Raw genomic sequence first — 23,095 nt, 5'->3', positions numbered from 1 at the left:
CGCAATGACCAGAGATGGGCCAGGCAGAAGCCAGAGACCAGGAGCTTCAATGTGGTCCCCCACATGGGTGCAGGGACCCAAGCACTTGGATCATCCTCTGTTGCTTTCCCAGGCATATCAGCAGGGAGCTGGCTCATAAGTGGAGCAGCCAGGCCTTGAACTGGTGCTCATTTGGGGTGCCAGAGCTACAGACAGCAGCTTAACCCACAGTGCCACAGCGCTGGCCCCAAGATAAAATTTTTGACTTTGAGGAATTTGTATGTATTTCTCCTTAACCAGAACAAAGTAGAATATGTCAACATACCCTCCAATTTTAGCCAATATATGTAAATTCTGTAATAAAGGCTGGACAGGGAGTGAATCAAATTGATCACATGTGGAAAAACAGGGTTATTGGCCTGCAAGAATAAAGATGAAAGATGCATCAATGGGAAGGTTTTACATTGTTGATGTCTACAACAGAGAGCTCTTCAAGATGAAATTACTTTAGTGGGTATGGATCTGAGTTCAGAAAGCTAGCAGCAGTCTAACACAGAAGTCTTTCACTTTCTTTTCATCCTCCCATCTGAAGAGAAAGAACACATCGCTTTGTTGCCTCTCCTACTTGCTACAGAATAGAGATGAGATGGATGGAGAGGAAGCTCCGACATTCAGGAGACAGTGAGGTAAGGAACACGAATGACTTCAGAAGCACTGCAACTTGAGGAAGCTGCGGGAAAAGTTATGGAAAGAAGGGCAGGGAGTGGGAAAATGACCACTATGCAGTGAAAGGAGTTAATGGAAGGCCTACAGTTTGGCAGGAGGACTTTGGCAGTGTGGATGCATTCAACTGGGATCTTCTCTATAGCCCAAGCAACAGTGTTTCACCTTGAGAGGTGGAAAAGAAGTTGGGCCAAGGGTACGACATCTGTCTCCTTTTCTCTGCAATCCCAAAGGTCATCCAGTGGCAGGTGCTCCCCTCAGCCTCCTCTCTCTGGACTGCTTGGTAGCAAAACTAGTCTACCCTCAGATCCAGATGAAGAGATGGTCAAATAGATTCCTTTTTATCCTTCTCCTCTACTGTAGTAGACAGTGACTGCTCCCCACCACAAAAATACATGAGTATACATACAGCTACAAGCACGTACATAGTTAATCTCAATGAGAGTGATCAGAACAGGTTCCATCTTAGCTAAGCTACATGTTAGATCCTTTCTGTCCACTCATAACCATAAACTTGTTTAGGCCACTTCAGCCAGCTGAGGGAATTTCTACCAGTTCCCTAGTCTGTTCTAATTTATCCAGACACCTACCTGGCATAAGTGTTCCCCCTGTTTGCATAGTCCAGATTGATGTCTCAGTTGGAAATTCTAAATTTCTATTGATATTTTCTGACATCACTGACCTTTCTGGTTCATCTGAGTACAACCTGAATGGTATGAGGGATCTGTCAATGTTGAAATATGCCAGTACATTGCTTTTGTTAGTTAGGGAAGTATCTTTAGTATAGATCTGTGGTTCTCAACTTCGGTGTGTGTCAGCCTCTCCTGGAGGGCTTGCTAAAACACAAATTGCTTGGCATCAGCCCCAGAGCTTATGATGCTGTAGGTCTTGGGTGGAGACCAAAGCTTTGCATTTCTAACAAGTTGCCAGATGACACACAAGATATAGGTCTAGGGAATGCATTTTGAGACCCACTAATATTAAAAAAAAAAAAAACAACTAAGTCTAAAACATGGGTGACCTACATTAAGTTGATTTGTCTTCTTTCATCTGAAATCAATCTATGTCTTTATGTGAATCCCATTTCAGATAAGAGGTGTATTTTTCTATTAGAGTCTGAATGCATTTTATAGGGTTAGCCCACCAGATAGGATAGTGTCCATATTTGGACAATCCTATGTATGAATGAAAATAATTAATCTATGATGGGTGGCCTCCTTACAGATGATTAAAATCCATAAGAATACTAATACTACCATTGTTTGAAAACAATAGGTTTGTGGCTTCCTAATTTCATGGCTCCCATTGAGACCAACTCATTTAATGACCCTGTCATTTATAGCAACAGTTCCAGTTGATATCTCCTTAGAATTAAACATGCTAATGATTTGTACTTTGGAATAAATGTTCTGTGGTCACAACCTATTAATTGCTTCACCTGGATTATCTTTCGCATCAGTGAATTCATTGTTAAGCCAATGACTAACTGTGAAACAAAGAACTGGCCACTGGGGTACAGGACAAGAGCAGCTGGACTGAATCCAAATTGAGCAATCTCATGAGCCAGTAGTCAGTGGTGACCCAAGAGTAATGGCCAGAAAGTGTCAAATACACAGGGGAAGTGAAAGTTAGTGGCTCTTTGTAAAACCTTTATGAGGAATAAGGAGGCATATCCTCCTCTTAAGACCATAAAATGAGGGCCGATGATGATGTAATTGCAGAGAAAAGATGACTAGGACCTCCTCATGCAAAAGTTAACATCTGTTTCTAATGCGTCACAGGCTTCTATAGTTATGTGACTTATGAGAGATGAGAAACACAAGCACCCTGATGAGTTTTATTTAAGTTGACTTTTTATTGAAACCCTGGCTTTCTCCAAGTTTGTGAAGCAGGAAAAAGTCAAAGTTCTCACAGGGTAAAAAAATCTATCTTCACAGAGTTGCTGGTTGCAAAGACTGTGCAAGTCTGGAGAAGAAAGTTTTCTATACTGCACACTTAGTTTGTGCTAGTTAGCTCTGGATAGAACTATCCTGTTGGATTCTGCTGGTAATCTTGTTGGCTAATTGTGCAAAGTGTTTTCTTTTAGAAAAAGCCATTTCATATCTATGTATGCATGTGCATACACATGCATGAGTGTGCACACATACTTATTATCTAAAATGGATATTTTGCTCCCTAATTGTGTTGCTCTTTATAAACACATTGCATCTATTTCTCCTAAACATAATTCAAATTCAGAAACTGTAAACCATCAGACTAATCTTAGTGACTACCATGACAGTACTGATCACTGTATAACTAAGTCAATGGCATCTTTAATTTCTTGCCTAGTCCTTCTTGTCTTCTAAGGACAATTACCAACAATATTCTTTTCATGTCATTTGTTATATTCACACAGAAAAGGAGCACTATGACATCTCTCTACTCATATTCCTCCTCTAATCTTTACCTGCATTAACTCATTTGTCTATATTTAAGGAGAACACTTATTAATGAGCAATGGGGATCCAGGACAGGCAGGGTCCAGAGTGGCAGAGAGGATCTTTCTGCAGTAGGCAATGAGGAAAAGAACCCCAAAGCTTACCATCTGGGAGGCAAGATGAAGGAATGATATTATTTGAAAAGATCTGCAGCCTTGGGTGTTAAGAAATTAGTCGAAAGAACTTGATGGCTATACCTATGTCTTTTTTTTTTTCTTTGATAGATCATCAAAGTCTCCATTGGTAGCCAAGTGATGTATCAGTAGTGATAATATATTTGATGCTAACATTTGGAGAAGGTCTCCTTGCTGGACAAGAATAAAGACCAGCTAGAGAGGGTTGGGCTTAGTGCAATCTTGAATATCTCTATAGCTTTAACATCTTGGGTCTGCCACCCACTATGAATGTGTCTGAAGGCACTGATGTCTTGTGGATATTTTAAAGGTTTTGTCTTTGAAAGTAACACGTACATGCACACACACATACATGGCTTTAAAAAGGCTGTAATTAGTTTTAATTTTAGTACTTGAATCTACCTACCAGCTTAGCAATTACCTACCTATAATGAACCCTGCCTAATTTACAAAACTATTTAATCTGTGCAGGCTTTGAGTACTTAGAGATGTTACTGAGAAAGAGGTAGAAACCTGTCAGTTTGCATTACTCAGGTTTTTTCCAATTGGAAACGACTTCTTAATACATCTAAACTGCTTGGATTAACAAGGTGCTGCAGGAGCCACACTGCTATATGTCACTTGGTTTACCTGTTGACACATGTTAGTAAATAAACGAGGGGTCACCCATCAGTGGTTTTCAACTCTCACTTTGGAGAATGACACATTCTACAAAATTGCATGTAGAAGGAACAAAGCCTGTTACTTCAAGACTGGATTTACTGTGAATCACATTCCACATAAAGTAGAAAAACAAAAATCAGAAATACATGACACACTGTCAAGCAAGCTGAACAAATGCCACCCTTCCCGAGACCTTTTAGGAAAGAGGTGTTAAATATGTGTAATGAGATTTCCATGCATCTTCAGAGGAAGCTAGAAAAATTCTAGCCAGAGCTGTTCTGACTGTTACAGATTATGGTCAAGGAAACAACTCTTGGTAAGGAGTAACTGAAGGAAGACACTACATAAATGCTTTGTTTTCTCAGGAGGGGTTTCTGCTCTAAGAATTTTTCCAGGAGACAAATATTCATCAGGGAGGTTGGTTGGCTTGTTTTTCTTGCTCATCTGTATTTATTATAACCTTTCAAAGCAAAATGACTTGGGCACTACATTTCAATTCCACAACCTGTGTGGCTCACTTTTTGAACAGCTTTACCACACACCAAGGTTAGTTTATAATTCTGTTCCCCTTATCAATACTTTTGTTTGGAAAACAAGCCCTGTGGAGAATTTCTCCCATCAAGCTGTTTCAGTTAAATATATTTTTTCACAAGATGAGTACATACAGGATTGGTAACTATAGAGGAAGTTTAAAATATAAATTCTATAGGATGAAACTCAAGCAATTTTAACAAGTATTTTTCAAAATGCTTCAGTGACAAGAGATCTGAACAACATACTTTTTCCTATATCCTGGGTAAGTATTACGTATTCCTGATGCGTTGTCTATATATTTTTACCTAATGCTACAGAAAGAAAATGAAGTAACTAAAATGGTATAAGCAGCGTTTTATAAGGAAGTTAAATGAATTTTAGTTCAAATCAGGTATTAGTCAAACTGAGATTAGAAAATCCTCTACAAAGTGAGAAAGTAGAAGTCACAGCTGAGGATAAGAGAAATTCCACACTTACAGTGCTAGATGCTTTCTCTATTACACTGAGATTTCTGATTTCACTACAGACTGAGTTTCTGTCCATGAGGGATGGATCTGGTTTATTTTTACTCAGTGTCAAACGTCACCTCCCAAACAGTCCACTCTTCCTCCACTGTCCCACTTGTACTACAGATGAAGCACTCAGGGCTGTCTGATCCCACATTTCTATCTTGACTATATGGTTACGGGCCTTAGTGATGCCTTTGAAACTCTGTGTCTGGTAAGATAAGCCTTAACATTTTTAAAATTGACTTAGCTATTCAGTATCTGTCACTCTTACATTTAAATCCTAAATTTATTAAGTCATTATACAAACCCTGAAATTTTGATGACCACTGCATTGAATTTATAGACTCGTTTGGTGGGGTAGATTTACATGTTACAGCATTAAATCATGCCTCCCAGGTCATGGAACACCTCTCCATCTAGTTAGATTAGCTTTTATGACCTTTGATTTTCAAAAGTTCCTTTATGGAGATCTAGGAGGCCATTATCTGCTTTTGGCAAAGTTAATTCCTGGATACCTTGCAGTTTGGTAGTTACTGTGTACATTATGAAGGTTCACAGTGTGTGGTCCAGAGACCACTGAGGAGAATACCTGAGACCTTATGGAGATCTGTAAGATCAAACCTACTTTCATAATAATATAGGGATATTTTTGACATTAGAACTCTGTTGGCATTTATACTAATGGTGCACAAGTAATGAGCTACAACTGCTGTTGCCATACTCTAAGGCTATGGTGCTAAATGATAATTATCATTGTATTCTTACCACCACACAGTCAATAAAAAGTCAGTTTCACATAAGGTTGTATTTGATGAAACAGTAATGATTATTATTTTTATTAAGTCTCTGACCTAGAGAATGTGCTGGGAAAAGCATGTATTTATTTGAGAGAGAGAGAGAGAGAGAGACAGAGAGACAGAGAGAGACAGAGAGATTAGAGATCATCCACTCACCGGTTTACTTATCAAATGTCGGCAATGGCTGTGGCTGGGTGTGGCTGAAACTAGGAGCCAAGAATTCAATCCAGATCACTCATGTTGGTGGCAGTGACCCAAGTACTTGAGTGGTCAGGACTGTCTCTTTGGGTGCGCATTTTGTAGGTGGAATAAGTAAACTGGAGTTGGAAATCAAACCCAGGTATTCTGATGTGGGACACAGGCATCCTAATTGGCATCTTTACTGCTAGGCTAAATGCCCACCTAAGTATTGATATCAAATATTACATGTAAAAAATGCAAACTTTGCATAAAGCACTTTTGTATGGTGAAGTCTGATGATTGTCACAGAAAAAAAATTTGTGTGACTAAGTCAAGGGCTGAACTTACTGGTTTCTAGTTTTTTTCATTGAGCATCAGTTTTAGTTGAAAGAATTACTGACAAAATACAGTTATTGAGACTGAGGCATTTGACAGACATTTTCAGAAAAATTTTTTAAAGACTGTATTACTTAAGGAAAAAAATAGACAATATTTATTATAATCATAAGAACTTTCAAAAAAAATTAGAATTTTAGAAAATTTTTATCTGCCATGACACCCTCAAAATACTAAGATTTTCCTGATGAAACAGGAGTAATATTAAAAGGGGTAATTTTAATTTGAATAAAATGTGTTTTCTACTTGGATCATATAGCATTATTATTTAAATTATTTTCTGCAACCCATACACATTTCTTAAAGTGTTTTTAAAAGTCTCACTTAAAATGTATATCTAGTATAAGGTTATGTTTCTCAAAGTATAATTCTTGGACACCTTGGATCATAAGTTTTTTTTTTCTTTTAGAATAATTCTAGAACCAATAGGAAATTTAGATTATTAAAGCTGAGAAATTACACAAAATTGACTAGCACACAAACATATATAGACACATTTTTAGTGACACCCTTTGGATATTAGTTGAATTTTTTTTACTAACATGTACTGCATTTTTACGAATTGACTTAATGGTTATTTATATTGCCTTTACATTGTAGGATGTGTATCATCAAATCTGGTTGCTTCACTTAGGAGAGTACTGAGATCACAGAGAAAGAGCCAACGTGACCAATGTGCTATTTAATAAGCTAAAACTACAACTTTTCAAACTAATAGACTGGTATTCTAAATAAGTTCAGAGATAAAAATAAGTTCATATTTAAAGTTGTCCTATGGAATGTAGATAATTTTTATAATCATCTCTTCACATTACTTATTCTATTTATTTTAATATTATGTCTAAGCCTTTTCAAGTATTAAGTAATATTAACAAAAAAGCTTGATTTTTCTGTAATTCTGCACTAGGCACTTTAGATTCTACATAAATAATCCCCTGTTCAGTTAAAATAAAAAGGAGCAATTTAAAATATTATATTTGTCAACATGAGGTAGGTAATAACATAGTGAATCAGTATTTTCCTAATAAAACTTGATGTTAACAATCAGGCACAGTGGAAGATCTAATTAGAGTTCAAGATAAACCACTATTTTGTAAGGTGATAGTACAAAAAGTTAATTGACATGCTTTTAGACTCCATGTTGCAATTAACTTGTAAGAAGCTACTACCTATTGAGTTAATTGTAGTTGAAATCCACAGCTATCTCAAAAGTCTATCAAAATATTCCCTCCTCTTCCAGCTATGTATCAGGGCAGATATTTTTCCATATACAACTAAAATAATGTCCTGCAATAGATCGGAAGTAGAAACAGACTATGGGAATTCAGATATCTTCTACGAAAGAAGAAAGATCAGAAGACGCACACAAAGGAAAAACAGCATCAGGCTTCTCACTAAACAGCTGCTTTGCTTTGGAGGTTTTTTATACTTGCCTCAGCCAAAAGGCGGAGAAATGATGGAGACTTTCTTCTCATAAAGAAACTTTGCTTGTTTTGACAAGTCATGGTTTACTCTTATTTTTTAACATTATTAGAGATTTTATAAATTTCTCAGTTTTATTTCTTTGGGATTTTCATTAATTAAGAGTATAAAGTCTTGAGACTCAAAAGCTTGAGAATTATCAGTGCAGAGGAAGGCTACTGATTTTTAATAAGTTGACTTTGTATCTGCTGAACTCGTATCAGTTATGGTAAGTTCTTTTTAGATCCTGTTGAATTCTCCTGGAAGATGATGATTTTATGTACTGATGTTAATGTTCTACTTCTTTGATTCACTTTTTTTCCATTCTATTTATGTTTTACAAACTCTCAGAATTACGATAGTGTGTATACTTGTTCCTAATTCTAGTGAGAATTCTTCCAGCCTTCCTCCATTAAGTAAATTGTTTATTGTAGGTTTTCTTCTATGTAGACTTTATGAAATTTAGGGAAGCCTTCTTTCTAGGTTGCTAACAATATATTTTTAAATCACATATGTGTTGAATTGTTTCACATACCTATTTGCATCTGTTGAGATCAAATGATTTTTCCCTATTTGTTTCTGAATCATTTTTATATTCCTGAGATATTCCATTGATTATGATGTATTATTTTCCCAATGCACTATTGGATATTGGGAGCAATTATTACATCCAAGAATTTTCCATATTTTTGAATAATTAAAGGTATCTATAATAATTTTCCCTTTTTTTCTATTTTTTTTATCAGGCTTGGGAATCAACATGATATTTGCTACATGAAATGAACTGGGAAGTTTCAGTCATTTCCCATTTTACAAAACTTATTTTTGGTAAGAATTGTTTCTTGGCCGGCGCCACAGCTCAATAAGCTAATCCTCTGCCTGTGGTACCGGCACACCGGGTTCTAGTCCCGGTCGGGGTGCCAAATTCTGTCCCGGTTGCCCCTCTTCCAGGCCAGCTCTCTGCTGTCGCCAGGGAGTGCAGTGGAGGATGGCCCAAGTCCATGGGCCCTGCACCTGCATGGGAGACCAGGAGAAGCACCTGGCTCCCAGATTCGGATCAGCGCGGTGCACTGGCTGCAGCGCACCGGCAGTGGCAGCCACTGGAGGGTGAACCAACGGTAAAGGAAGACCTTTCTCCCTGTCTTTCTCTCACTGTTCACTCTGTCAAAAATTAAAAAAAAAAAAAAAAAAAAAAAAAGAATTGTTTCTTAAAAGTTGGGTAGAACTGACCTTCAAAACCAACTTAGAGATTTTGAGAGGTGAGTTGACAACTACTTAAATTTCTTTAAAGCTTATCCCCTTACTTGAGTTATTTTCCTTTCATACTGTATTTACTTAAATCTCTTGTCTTAATCAGTCTATCAAAAGTCTATGTTCCTCTATTTCTTCTCTGCATACCACTTAGCTTTTCTATTGTTTACTTTTTTTTTTTTTTTTTTGCTTCCCTCATTTTGACTTCCCAGGCTACTAAAGCAGTTTTCAGTAACATTCACCCTGTTTCCTTTTTTCTTAACAAGAATATTATTTTCATAACCATGATTTTTCATGACTTCTTGCTCTTGAGTCAAATTGCTAATATATTCTTATATCCCCTTGAGCATAGTTATATATTATGCTCAATTTGAATTTGTGTTTGGGGGCTGCTGTTGTGTATAGCAGGTAAAGCTGCCGTCTTCAATGCTGGAATCCAGTATGGTCACTGGTTAGATTCCTGGCTGCTCCATTTCTAATCCAGCTCCCTGCTAATGGTCTGGGAAAAGCACTGCAGATAGCACAAGTACATAGGCCCCTGTCACCCACATGGGAGACCTGGAAGAAGCTCCTGGCTTCCACTTGGCCCAGCCCTATCACAGCCATCTGGGGAGTGAACCAGAAGATGGAAGATCTCTGTCTCTCTCTCTCTCCCTAATTCTTTCAAATAAATAAATGTCTTTAAAAAAATTCTTGCTTCATCAGTTGCAGATGGTGCATACCATTTAGGTTTTAATCATTTCATAGAGACTGTTCTCCCCAGCAGCCCAGTTACTTTGGCAGAGGAACTCAAAATACCCTAATTTATGTCTCAGTGCAACTTGAGTTCAAGTTCCTATGACAGCCTGATCTGGAAAGAGAACACTGTTCAAAATCAGATGAAATTTCTCTTCTAGGTGGATAGGATTGCCTATGACCAATGTGATTGAAATTGTCCTTATTTATGATAGCTAACATTGTAAAATACACAATGAAGAAAAAGAAGAGGATGGATGACTCATGGACAGAGATGGGGGATCAAGGAAAAGTGCCACTTACGGAAATCACAGCACACCTCTGTAGAGGCATGACACATAAATCGGTGCTGGCAAGGTCCATTCCAGAGCAAAGGGTGAAATGCCAAAAGCAGAGGGCTGTGTGACAGCGCTGTCAGCACTTGTTTTAAGTGGAGTCACATGCTTCTGCTTTCCAAGAATTAAACTCGGATAAAGCAGGGAGGATGATAAAGGGATGAAGCCTCAGAATCAACTCTGAGGAGAGGTAAGCACACTTAAGTGTCTCCATGGTTGCTGACCTTTCCTTGGGTCACTTAAGCTGTGGCAAAACAGTGAGTGCATAAGTCCTGAGTGTTGTAAGCATTGCCACTGTGCTGTCTCCCATACACAAGGGGCCTGCTATGTCCTCATCTGATGTCCTCATTTTCACTTAGTTGGTTATTTACCCAACTAGGCAAGAATTGCTAGACAATAACACAAATTTTCCTCTGAATTAAATAAACTGGAAGTATACGGAACTTTAGTACCCCTTTGGACATGAGCAAATAATGTCTTTATTCATCCCTTCTAAGCAGTAATTCCTGCAATCCCTGTATACTATGGCCCTCAAACATGTCTTGACACACAGGAGCTTATCTGTCAACAGCATGATGAATTGACTAATTACTGTGAACACAAATTATATAGTATGGGGCTGTTTTCTTTCATCGTGGGAGAAAAGTTGAGGCAAGTAAACACACTAGGCATCCTCATTCACTCCAGACCCAATGTGGAAAAGGCCTAAGTGAATTAATAGGGCTTATGTGGTATTTAAAAGGGAATATGCTTTTAATGCATTTGTGTATTCATGAAATAGAAAAAGGCTAATCGTGTGTCCAGTAAATAGTTTTAGAAATGCCTAATTCAATATACTCATATTGATAAGAACATATTGATAAGAGTATTTTAAAATTGACATTGCATTTGGATATTAGATGACAAAATAAAAAAAATCTATGGCTATTGAAACGAATCTGGATTGGGTTCCAAGATGGTGGAGTAGGGAGGAAGCTTACTGCTCTAGCTCAGGAGAAGATAGTTTTAAAAAGTGGAGAGAGTATAGTCTCAGGGAAGAGTTAGGGAGAAAATGGCAGAGGAAACTCTACTGAAATTAGAGAGACTCAGTGCACCTACGTGGACTGCATGGGTGCCCGTGGTTTGGGACTACAGCAACTCAGAGCCTACAACGCCTACCAGTGTTGGAAAGTGAGGTGAGACCAGACTGCAGCAGTCCAAGAAACTAGCAAAAAAGCTGTAGGAAGAACCTGGAGGGAATCCGGCTTGGAGCCCCGTGGGATATAGTGTACCAGCCAAACTAGAGGGAAAAAATAGAAAAGGATGGGATGGACATGTTTCTCTCTCCCCGATCACTTTACAACAGCATCCTATAACAAGCCAATAGAGTGGGTGCCATTTTGGACATATGAAACAGCTGTGCCAGCTTGTGTCTGTGCCCAGCAATTAGCCAAGTGGAGACTCCTGACTCTGGTGGGGAGAACTAACAGTTGGCTAGGACCTTGTGACTGTGTGAAGCTTCTGTATTGGGACTGAAAAAAACTGAGGGTGTGTGGGAGGACTCACAGTGTGGCTGGTACTTTGGGCAGTCACAGTGGGAGACTCCACATACTCACGGTTTCCTGGTAACCTGGTGAGAGACATTGCTGGGGAAACTAAATTTACACTGAGGACTGCACAGATACCTTGTGTGGTCCTTGGGACAGAAAAGAAGATTATACCCACTGGGGCTGGTGTTCAGGCACTGGTCTCCTTTGAGGAGAGGAGCTCAGCTGAGCAGAATAGATTTCCCTTCTGATTTAAAAAAAAAAAAAAGATTTACCATGCCAAACCTGGTGTGTCACCTTAGGCACACCCTTATCCCTGGAGAACTGAACAGAGCTCTCTGGCCACACCCACTACAAGCCTTTAGAGATTCACTGAAAACAGACATTCCACTTATCTACAGAGTCATAGTACAAAGATAAATGCCATGGTAGCAAAAAACTGAAGAAACCAAGGAGTATCTCCACAAATGCTGAAAAATTAATATACCAATTCATAAAGAAGAATAAGGGAGACAACATGATGCTCGCAAAAGAACATGACACTTGAATACTAGATTGTGAAGATGATGAGATGGAAGAAATGCAAGAAACGGAATTCAAAAAAATTGATCATAAGATTACATAGAAGTAATCAGAAGCAAATTATGGACTACTGAAATCTGTACAGGACATGAAAGAAACTTCTCCTATGAAATCGAGATATTAAAGAGAAATCAAAATGAAATGAAGAATTCAACAGAACAAATAAAAAATACAGTGGAGAGCCTTAACAGAATCGGTGAAGCAAAAGAAAGAATATTGGACTTAGAAGATGAAGCACAAGAAATCATACAATTAAACCAAAGACAAGAAGAAGAAATTAGAAAACTAAAAAACACTGTTGGGAATCTACAGAATGCTATAAAAAGACTCAAAATAAGGGCTCTAGGAGTTCCTGAAGGCATGGAAAGAGTGAAAGGATTAGAAGGCCATTTAGTGAAATAATAACAGAAAACTTCCCCAATTTGGAGAAAGAAAGGGATGTCAGAGTAGAGAAAGCACATAGAACTCATAATAGACATGACCAGAAAAGATCCTCACCATGACACATTGTTATCAAACTCACCACAGTAAAACATAAAGAGAAGATTCTAAAATGTGCATGAAAGAAATGCCAAATTACTTTCAGATGATCTCCACTCACAGTGGACTTCTCATCAGAAACCTACAGGCTGGGAGAGAATGGTGAGGTATAATACAAGTCTTAAGGGAAAAAAACCTGACATCCCAGAATATTATACCATGCAAAGCTCTCATTTATGGATGAAGGTGAAATAAAGATGTTTGATAACAAACAGAAATTCGAAGAATTTGTAACCACCCATCCAGCCCTACAAAAGATGCTTAAGGATGTGTTGCACACAGAAATACAGAAATATGGTCATCACTACAAAGGAAGGTAAAGGAAGAAAATTTCTTAGTAGAATTTCAAAGGAAATTAAAAAAAAACAGGAATATTTTTGGAAAAATGGCAGGGCCAAATCGTTACTTATCAATAGTCACCTTGAATGTAAAGGGCCTCAACTGTCCAGTTAAAAAACACAGACTGGCTGATTGGATTAAAAACAAAACCCATCTATTGCTGCATAAAAGAAACATATCTAACCAACACAGATGCATGCAGACTGAAAGTGAAAGGATGGAAAAGATATTTCATGCCAACAGAAACCAAAAAAGAACTGACGTAGCCATCTTAATATCTGACAAAATAGACTATAACACAAAAACTGTTAAAAGAAACAAAGAAGGTCACTATATAATGATTAAGGGATCAATTCAACAGGAAGATGTAACTTATAAACGCATATGCACCTAATTACAGGGCACCTGGCTATTTAAAATAAATGTTAAGGGATTTAAAGGTAGACTTAAACTTCAGGACAATAGTAATGGGGGACTTCAATACTCCACTTTCAGCAATGGCTATATCAGACAGAATATCAACAAGGAAACAGAAGATTTAATTGACACTACAGACCAAATGGATCTAACAGATATCTACAGAACTTTTCATCCTAGAGTTGGAGAGTACACATTCTTCTCAGCAGTGCATGGAATTTTCTCTAGGATTGACCACAGACTAGGCCATAAAGCAAGTCTCAGCAAATTAAAAAAAATCAAAATCATACCATGCATCTTCTCAGACCACAATGGAATGAAGCTGGAAATCAGGAACTCAGGAATCTCTAGAGCATACACAAACACATGGAGACTGAACAACATGCTCCTGAATGAGCAGTGAGTCAAAGAAGAAATCAAAAGATAAAAAAAATTCTGGAAACAAATGAAGATAATAATACAACATATCAAAACTTATAGGATATAGCAAAAGCAGTGTTTAGAAGAGAGTTTATAGCAATATATGCCTACATCAAGAAATTGGAAACACATCCAATAAATGAGCTAACAGTGCATCTCAAGGATCTAGAAAAACAATAGCAAACCAAACCCAAAACTAGTAGGATAAAAGAAATAAAATTATAGAAAAAATCAACAAAATTGAATCCAAAAAATTATTACAAAAGATCAGCAAAATGAAGAGCTGGTTTTTTGAAAAAATAAACAATTGACATACCATTCATTCAACTAAGCAAAAAAAGGAGAGAGAAGACCCAAATCAATAGAATCAGAGATGAAAATGGAAACGTAACAACAGACACCACAGAAACAAAAAGAATCATCAGAAATTGCTACAAAGTGCTGCATGCCAACAAACTGGGAAACCTAGAAGAAATAGATAGATTCCTGGACACATACAACCTACCTAAACTGAGCCATGAAGACATAGAAAACCTAAACAAATCCATTATCAAGACAGAAATTGAATCAGTACTAAAGACCCTCCCAACCAAGAAAAGCCCAGAACCAGGTGGCTTCAATCCTGAATTCTACCAGATGTTTAAAGAATAACTAACTCCAATTCTTCTCAAGTTATTCATAACAATTGAAAGGGAGAGAATCCTCCCAAATTCTATGAAGGTAGCATTACTTTAATTCCTAAACCCAGAAAAGATGCAACAGAGAAAGAGAACTACAGACCAATTTCCCTGATGAACACAGACACAAAATCCTCAACAAAATTCTGACCAATTGAATACAACAACACCTGAGAAAGATAATTCACCTGGACCAGGTGGGATTCTTCCTTGGTGTGCAAGGATGGTTAACATTCACAAATCAATCAATGTGATCCATCACATTAACTAACTGCTGAACAAAGAACGTATGATTACCTCAATAGATACACAGAAAGTATTTGATAAAATATAACACACTTTCTTGATGAAAAATCTAAGCAAGTTGGTTATAGAAGGAACCTTCCTCAACACAATCAACATAATTTATGACAAACCCATTGCCAGCATCATATTGAATGAGGAAAAGTTGGAAGTATTCCCACTGAGATCCGGTACCATATTGGATGCCAACTCTCACCTTTGCTATTCAATACCATTCTGAAAGCTTTAGCCAGAAGCATTAGGCAAGAAAAAGAAATCAAAGGGATAAGATTGGGAGGAGGAAGTCATACTATCCCTATTTATAGATGACATGATTCTATATATAGGGGATCCAAAAGACTCCACTAAGAGACTATTGAAACTCATAGAAGAGTTTGGTAAAGTAGCAGGATATAAAGTCAATAAACAAAAATCAACAGCCTTTGTATACACAGACAATGCCACAGCTGAGAAAGAACTTCTAAGAACAATCCCGTTCACAATAGCTACAAAAACAATCAAATTTTTGGAATAAATTTAACCAAGGATATCAAAGATCTCTATGATAAGAATTATAAAACATTAAAGAAAGAAATATAAGAAAACACCAAAAAACAGAAAAATCTTTCATGTTCATAAATCAGAAGAATCAATATCATTAAAGTATATTCTTCCAAAAGCAGTTTATAGATTCAATGTGATATCAATCAAAATACCTAAGATATTCTTCTCAGATCTAGAAAAAATGATGCTGAAATTCATATGGAGGCAAGGAGACCTCAAATAACTAAAGCAATCTTGCACAACAAAAACGAAGCCAGAGGCTTCACAATACCAGATTTCAAGACATACTACAATGCAGTTATAATCAAAACAGCCTGGTGCTGGTTCAAAAACAGATAGATAGACAAATAGAACAGAATAGAAATGCCAGAAATCAATCCAAACATCTACAACCAATTTATATTTGACCAAGGAGCTAAAACCAATTCCTGGAGTGAGGATAGTCTCTTCAACAAATTGTGCTGGGAAAACTGGATTTCCACATGCAGAAGTATGATGCAAGACCAGTACTTTACACCTTACACAATAATCCACTCAACATGGATTAAAGACCTAAATCTATGATCTGACACCATCAAATTATTAGAGAACATTGGGGAAACACTGCACGACATTGGCACAGGCAAAGACTTCTTGGAAAAGACCTCAGAGGCACAGGCAGTCAAAGCCAAAATTAACAAATGGGACAACTTCAAATTGAGAAGTTTCTGTATGGCAAAATAAACAGGGAAGTGAAGAGGCAACTGACAGAACGGGAAAAAATATTTGCAAACTATGCAACAGATAAAGGATTAATAACCAGAATCTATAAAGAAATCAAGAAACTCCACAACAACAAAACAAACAACCCACTTAAGAGATGGGCCAAGGACCTCAATAGACATTTTTCAAAAGAGGAAATCCAAATGGCCAACAGACACATGAAAAAATGTTCAGGATCACTAGCCATCAGGGAAATACAAATCAAAACCACAATGAGATTTCACCTCACCCCAGTTAGAATGGCTCACATACAGAAATCGACCAACAAGATGCTGGCGAGGATGTGGGGAAAAATGTACCCTAATCCTCTGTTGGTGGGAATGCAAACTGGTAAAACCATTACGGAAGACAGTTTGGTGATACCTCAGAAATCTGAATATAGTCTTACCATATGACCCAGCCATTCTGCTCCTCAGAATTTACTCAAGTGAAATTAAATCATCAAATAAGAGTTATCTGCACCTCCATGTTTATTGCATCTCAATTCACAATAACTAAGACATGGAATCAACCTAAATGCCCATCAGTGGAAGACTGGATAAAGAAGCTATGTGATATGTACTCTATGGAATACTACACAGTGGCAAAAAAAAAATAAAATCCATCATTTGCAACAAAATGGATGAATCTGGAAAACATCATGCTGAGTGAAATAAGCCAGTGCCAAAGGGACAAATACCATAGGTTCTCCCTGATCTGTGACAACTAACTGAGCACCTAAAAGGAAACCTGTGGAAGTGAAACTAACACTATGAGAAGCAATGACTTGAACAGCCCTTGTCTTGACTGTCAAGGAACAATTTATTATCATACTTTATTTTTTATTATTTTATTTTTCTACTTATTACCATTGATCAAACTTTTTACTTAATAGAATTATTCATAGGTTTATAAATCCAATTAAAAATAGATCCCAGTAAAAAAAATAGAGTGGGAATAAGAGAGGGGGAAGCTATACAGTTCAGCACACATTCTCACGGACTTACCCCAAGGATAAAGCTAAAAACTTGACATGGAACTCCAAATGCCATTAAACTGGCTGGTACTAATGGCATCTTACATGTTAAAGTGATCACATTAAGTGTGTAACTGATCATATAGAAAGGATTAAATGTCAAAGGGATCACATAAATAAGACCAAGTGTCTGGTAATAACAACAGATAGAATTAAAAAGGGGAGAATGTTCCAATATGGGAAGCAGTCAACACAGCAGACACTGACAAATGCCCTAAATAGCACTCTGACCTCAGAATCAGCCCTTAAGGCATTTGGATCTGGCTGAAAAGCCTACGAGAGCATTTCAGGCATAGAAAGCCAGGACATGGTAGCAAAAAATGATCTACGTGAAGAATTTCTGTGAGTGAGACCCCAGTGGAAAAAGGGGACAACAAAGAAGGATGTACTTTTCTCTGAAGGGAGGAGAGAATTTCCACTTTGTTTAGGGCTCTGTCTAAATACTGACGAAGTGTATGGATTCAAAAGGCTTCTGTATCCTTGGCAGCTCATGTCAAGAGCCTCGGGTGATCACTGATATCATAAATAAGAGTGTCAATTCTTAAATCAACAAAAAGAGTCACTGTGCATTTACTCCCCATGTAGGACCTCTGTCCTTAATGAGTTGTGCTATGATAATTAACTGTAAAACTTGTTTGCAAACAGTACTTTATAGTTGGTGTGTCTATGTGGGTGTAAATTGTTGAAATCTTTACTTAGTATAGAGTTGGTCTTCTGTATATAAAGTTAATTAAAAACAAATTTTAATGAAGAATGGGATGGGAGAGGGAATAGGAGGTGTGATGGGAGTCGAGTTGGGAGGGGAGGAGTGTGTGTGTGTGGGGGGAAGAACCGCTTTATTCCTAAAGCTATACCTATGAAATTTGTATTCATTAAATAAAATCTTCTTTAAAAAAACCAAGTCTGCATCTTAGGCAGTTAAACAGTCCATTAGCCATATGAAAAAGTCACAGTTTTCTTTATATTAAGTGCTAAAATAAATTTTAATTTGTATTTCCCCCCAAACAATAACAAATACAAGGGATCTTCAAAATGTTTTTGGAAAATACTTATTAGGAAAAAAAATTATGTGATTTCAATTTTTTATGACAATCAACTCATAGTTTTATAAAAATAAAATTTGCCTTTTCATCAAAATTTTAAATTTTTTTTGAGAGGCAGGGAGAGGAAGAATGTGAGCTCCAATGTGCTGTTCCACTCCTCAGACACTCACAATGTTGGGGCCAGGCTTCAGCCAGCAGCCAGAGACAAATCTAGGTCTTCCAAACATGTGACAGAGTGCCAACTACTTGAGTCATCATTGCTGCCTCCCAGGGTCTGCATTAGTAGGAAGCTGGAATCAGGAGTAGGAGTCATATTGAGCCCAGGTACTTTGATGTGAGATGCAGGAAATCAACTGGCATTGTAACCACTAGGCTAAAGTCATTCTCTGTAAACTTATGTTTTAATTACATTATTTCATGAATGTTTTGAAGTACTCTACTAATGCTACGTTACACAAGCAACAAGTATTTACAATGCACACACAAACTGCTCTACAAACTAAACGGCATAACAGATTTATATGATTCTCAGAAATATTTTTTAAAATGACAGTAAGTCATTCTCTTTCAGAGCCACAAATTTAATCCATAATTGTATCTAACAAGCAGGCAACTTGGAGGTAGAAGTGTTGACAGAAGTTTTACTTCAGGGCTAAGTTCCCATCAACCAAGCCACCCTGTGCAAAAGGCGGAGTGGAAAATCTTTAATTACCTGTTGGGTTCCTTCAGGGGGAGGATTCAGTTTATTTTAATACACAAATTACCTCCTGCAAAGTGCTGTGAATGTTAAGGAGGTGCAAAATTTCAGGAAAATAGTTTAGATTTCAGAAATCTCAGTGCATGGCGAGATATAATGCTCAAGATATTTAAATCACATTTATGTGGAAACACAAAACTTAGTAGAGGAAACTGTTTTGCTATCTTAGACATTATTCACTGCTAGCAAAACATTCTTCACACGTTTTGTATATACACTCAGCTTCTAGGCCCCCAAACTCTTAAGTGGAAGAGATTTTATTTCCTTATTATTTACCACTACAAACCAACAATGGAGTGCTAAATTAAAATACTACCCAGATGGCACTCATATCCTAATGATGTAAGGACTGCCAGTGTACTGCCTCTTTCCAGAGAAGGTAAGCACTGTGACCCTCTGGGAAGGCATCTCTGTCCCGGTCAACTGAGATTCTGAAAATGAGAACACTGGGGGATAGACCTGGGAGCTTGGCAACAGGAGTGCTGAGGATGCTCCTCACAGCACAAAGACTTGTCCGTTCATTCCGTGCCACCTTCTGCGCAGGGTACCTTCAAATTCCTAGAATCACAAGGACACCTAAATACCAAGTCAAGGCAAAAGACCTCCAGGCAAGGCAAGCTATAAGAAGCATTTGCTCCTTTTATATCTTAAGTTACAATATGATACATAATTTTTAGGACAAATCATGGACCATTATTATGTTATTGCTGCTCTTGTCCATAAGATATTCTCTGAACTAAAGAACTGATTTTTTAAAAATCTAATTTGCATCAATAATGCATGGGATTTAAAACAGAAACACAATTAGGAAAGCAAAATTTCAGTGTCATTTCAATCCTAGATTATCAATAAAAAGGATTTTACTATTGCAGAATTAATATAGTTAGTGATAAGATTAAAACAGGGGTGAAAATGAGTTGCTTTTGTAATAGTGTACATCATTGGCACTTAAAAAAAAGCCAATTCTAGCAAATAGTGGTATTTCACAACTTCTAAATTAAAAAGGAATTGCTTCCTGGAAATTTCAGATCTCAAAAGGAACTCTATTTTCACTAAGCCTGTAAATAATTCCCAAGAAGGAAAAAAAGACATTTAGAGACAGGTTATTTGTTTTTTGTAAATCCAGTCTAACATTTTAAAATCACTCTATTCTGAAAATTTGTGCTGCCAGTGGAGGATCTGAGGATTTCTCAAGGACAGAAGAGAGCTGTGAGCCATAATTGAGCAGCAGGCTGGATTATAAAAACAGCTGCAACAGACTGGATCACCGGGTATTGTTAAAGCAATTGCTATTTATACTCTGATTTCTTGCATCCACGGTTAGTATCTCTCTCAATCTAAGACAAAGCATGAAATTCCACTTTAGTGGAATTTTTAATTGTTTTTAATTGTTTTTAAGTAGTTGGCTTTTGCTCTTTAATTGTTCAGTGATGGCTTTGAATGATCTCTGGCAATCCAGTCTACCTGCTTACTGAATTTTTTTTTTCTGTTGTAAATAGCCTGATAACTCTGTGTCATATTATTTTACTCGACATTTATAGACTATCAAGCAAATGCCTGGTACATTTTTCAGTACTGAAGATATAGCAATTATTAAAATATAAAGTCTCCTGCCCTCATGGAGCTAACAATCTCATAAAATATGAAGGATAAAATGAATCCTATTGTGTGTTACATCATCTGAAGTGCTGTGGAGAAAAATAAGGTGGAGAAGGTGGAGAAGAAGTCTGGGGCGGGGGAGCAAATTTTAATCATCTTCAACACATTACATCCCAAGATCCATAGGGGGAAAATAAACAGAAAGATTTTAAATATGTGCAAATTTAACGATATAAGCTTGTGAATAGGAGGAAAGACATAGAGGGAAGACAGATCAATAGATAAATAAACAGTGGTCCCGAATCTCCCACTTACTAGCTATGGAACTGCAGACAAATTGTATTAACCTCTTTTTCTTAGGTTTTTGAAGGAGTGCTAATAATAATATTTATTCCAAAAGGATATTATAAGGAAATGAGTTGATACGCAGAAAATATTTAGAGCAGTGTACAGCAAGGAAGTGCTGGCTCTTATTGTTAAATAAACATTGTTATTTTGGGGGAAAGGAGCCCTTGGCTGTTGGGATGTGGCTGAGGTGATTTCCAAAAAATGCCTTTACTTTGAGTCAGGCAGTCATGGAAGCGTAGCGGCCAGCAGACAGCATGTGAACAGGGCTCTGGTGTCTGAGAAACATGGGTGTGAATTTTAATGACAACAGCACGATCCTGTACAAGCAATGAACTTTTTCTGAATTCCATTTCTTCTTCTGTAAAGTATGTGCTGAGGAGCTAATGGAGCAGTGTAAACAGAGAACCTATGGGACATACAGGCAGTCAACAGATGGTAGAATCGTGACAAGTCTTGGGCAGAGTTTTTACTCGTTTTCTAGATGGTAAAAACAACTAGAGGAAAATAATTACACGCTCAAGAGATGACTGTTTGAGAGTACAAGCACTTGAGCACTCACATATGCAATTGATAGTCTCATTTTTATCCACTCTCAAAAGCATCCCCAAAGAACATTTACTTGTAACTGTGTTAGGTTAATGTGCTACCAAATGCAACTAAAGGAATATGACTACATTTCTCAAAAACCCCTCTTCTGTTACTTCAGAACATTCTTCAGTTGAGATTAGCTTTCCTTTCAAACCACTTAAATTATGGAGATTATGCTGATTCTTCTCTGTTCCATATAAGCATTTAATTTTAATAAAAGTAGTTGCTGACCTTGTATAGTTAAGTGGAACAGAATGCTTAACAGGTATAAAGCAGAGATGTCTGCCTGGTGGAAGCCAGGTATGTGGGTAAGCGACGGCTCCTTTTCTTTCCTCTCTTCTCTTGGAGGGAGACAGTGTGACTTGGACCACGCTTTATCAAGGTGCACTGCAACCCTTTCATGTTTCACAGGGAAAAGAGTGCAGGCTCTGTAGGATAAGGTTCAGGACCCCTGATCCTGGCCCCAACTGGCTGACTCATTTACTCTGTGGCAGTGGGAAAGCCACAAACAATCTTGGACTTTTAGTTTGTAAACAAGGTTATAATTATTTTCACAACAGGAATATTGTGGGGTATAAAACGCCCTAAGAGGTTTTGAAAAAGTTTGTTAATGAGCACAAGACTGTTGCTATTACAATGGGCTGTCATAAGAAGGGATGAATATAGTCTCATTCTTTTTCCAATTCAATTTTTCTGGAGTGCACTTAGCAGTCATTTTAGGTGTGTTCTTTCCCCTTTTTATGGATCTGAGTGCTTTGCTCCTGTCATTTTCTGGAGTCAAATACTGGAGAAATTTTGAAATTGGTAAGGGAAAAAAGGACGAAGAAATAGAGTCCTTAATGGAAGACTTAAGTTAAAAACAACTTAACAACAATGTCTATAATATTGCATGCATGCAAAGCTTGACTGCAATGAGAAAACTTGGACTAGAAAGGTTCATAGCTTGTTTCTTGCTCCATTGTTTTTGGATGAAACTAACTAACCTGGTGCCTTTCTCCAAAGCACTGAGTACCTATTCTGTGTCAGCAGACAGTGCCAAGTGCCAGGATTAAAGCAGTGAACAAGTCAGTAAGGACCCTGCCTGTAAGAGGTTAAGAGACACTGAGGATAAACACCAGCAGATAACACGAGCAGTTAAATTAATTACAACTGTGTAAGAGGAAAAAGAGAAAAGCAATAAATCATCTAAAAATTCAGAGACCCAGAGAAGAACACTTTCCCATCAGTTTCCTGAAAAGGGAATTTCATAACCTCTGCTTATTCCTATAGTGAACAACGTTCAAAGTTAAGAACTATTTACTTTTTATTTAACTGCATTTATACATTTACTCTCATATTATTTGACAATCATGATATCGAATGTGGGTCCTCTCTTTGAGTTGTAAGAGCCCTTATGATATTGGTGATCGCTTCCAAGTAAGATGAGTGTCCATGTTTAAAACATAATGTACAACATTAA

The 23,095-nt window shown here is 37.4% G+C and overlaps 1 protein-coding gene across 5 annotated transcripts in view; it reads right to left on the bottom strand.

Annotated features, from left to right (window-relative positions):
• The window catches only part of CADPS2 (calcium dependent secretion activator 2), a 628,355-nt gene that overhangs the window by 108,548 nt on the left and 496,712 nt on the right, over positions 1 to 23,095 (bottom strand). The gene's annotated exons all lie outside the window — the stretch shown is intronic.

This window comes from Lepus europaeus, chromosome 1 (genome assembly GCF_033115175.1).
Source record: "Lepus europaeus isolate LE1 chromosome 1, mLepTim1.pri, whole genome shotgun sequence".
In the NCBI taxonomy this organism is placed as follows: domain Eukaryota; kingdom Metazoa; phylum Chordata; class Mammalia; order Lagomorpha; family Leporidae; genus Lepus; species Lepus europaeus.
Note: the sequence above shows the minus strand (reverse complement) of the source record. Positions and strands in the feature narration are given on the sequence as shown.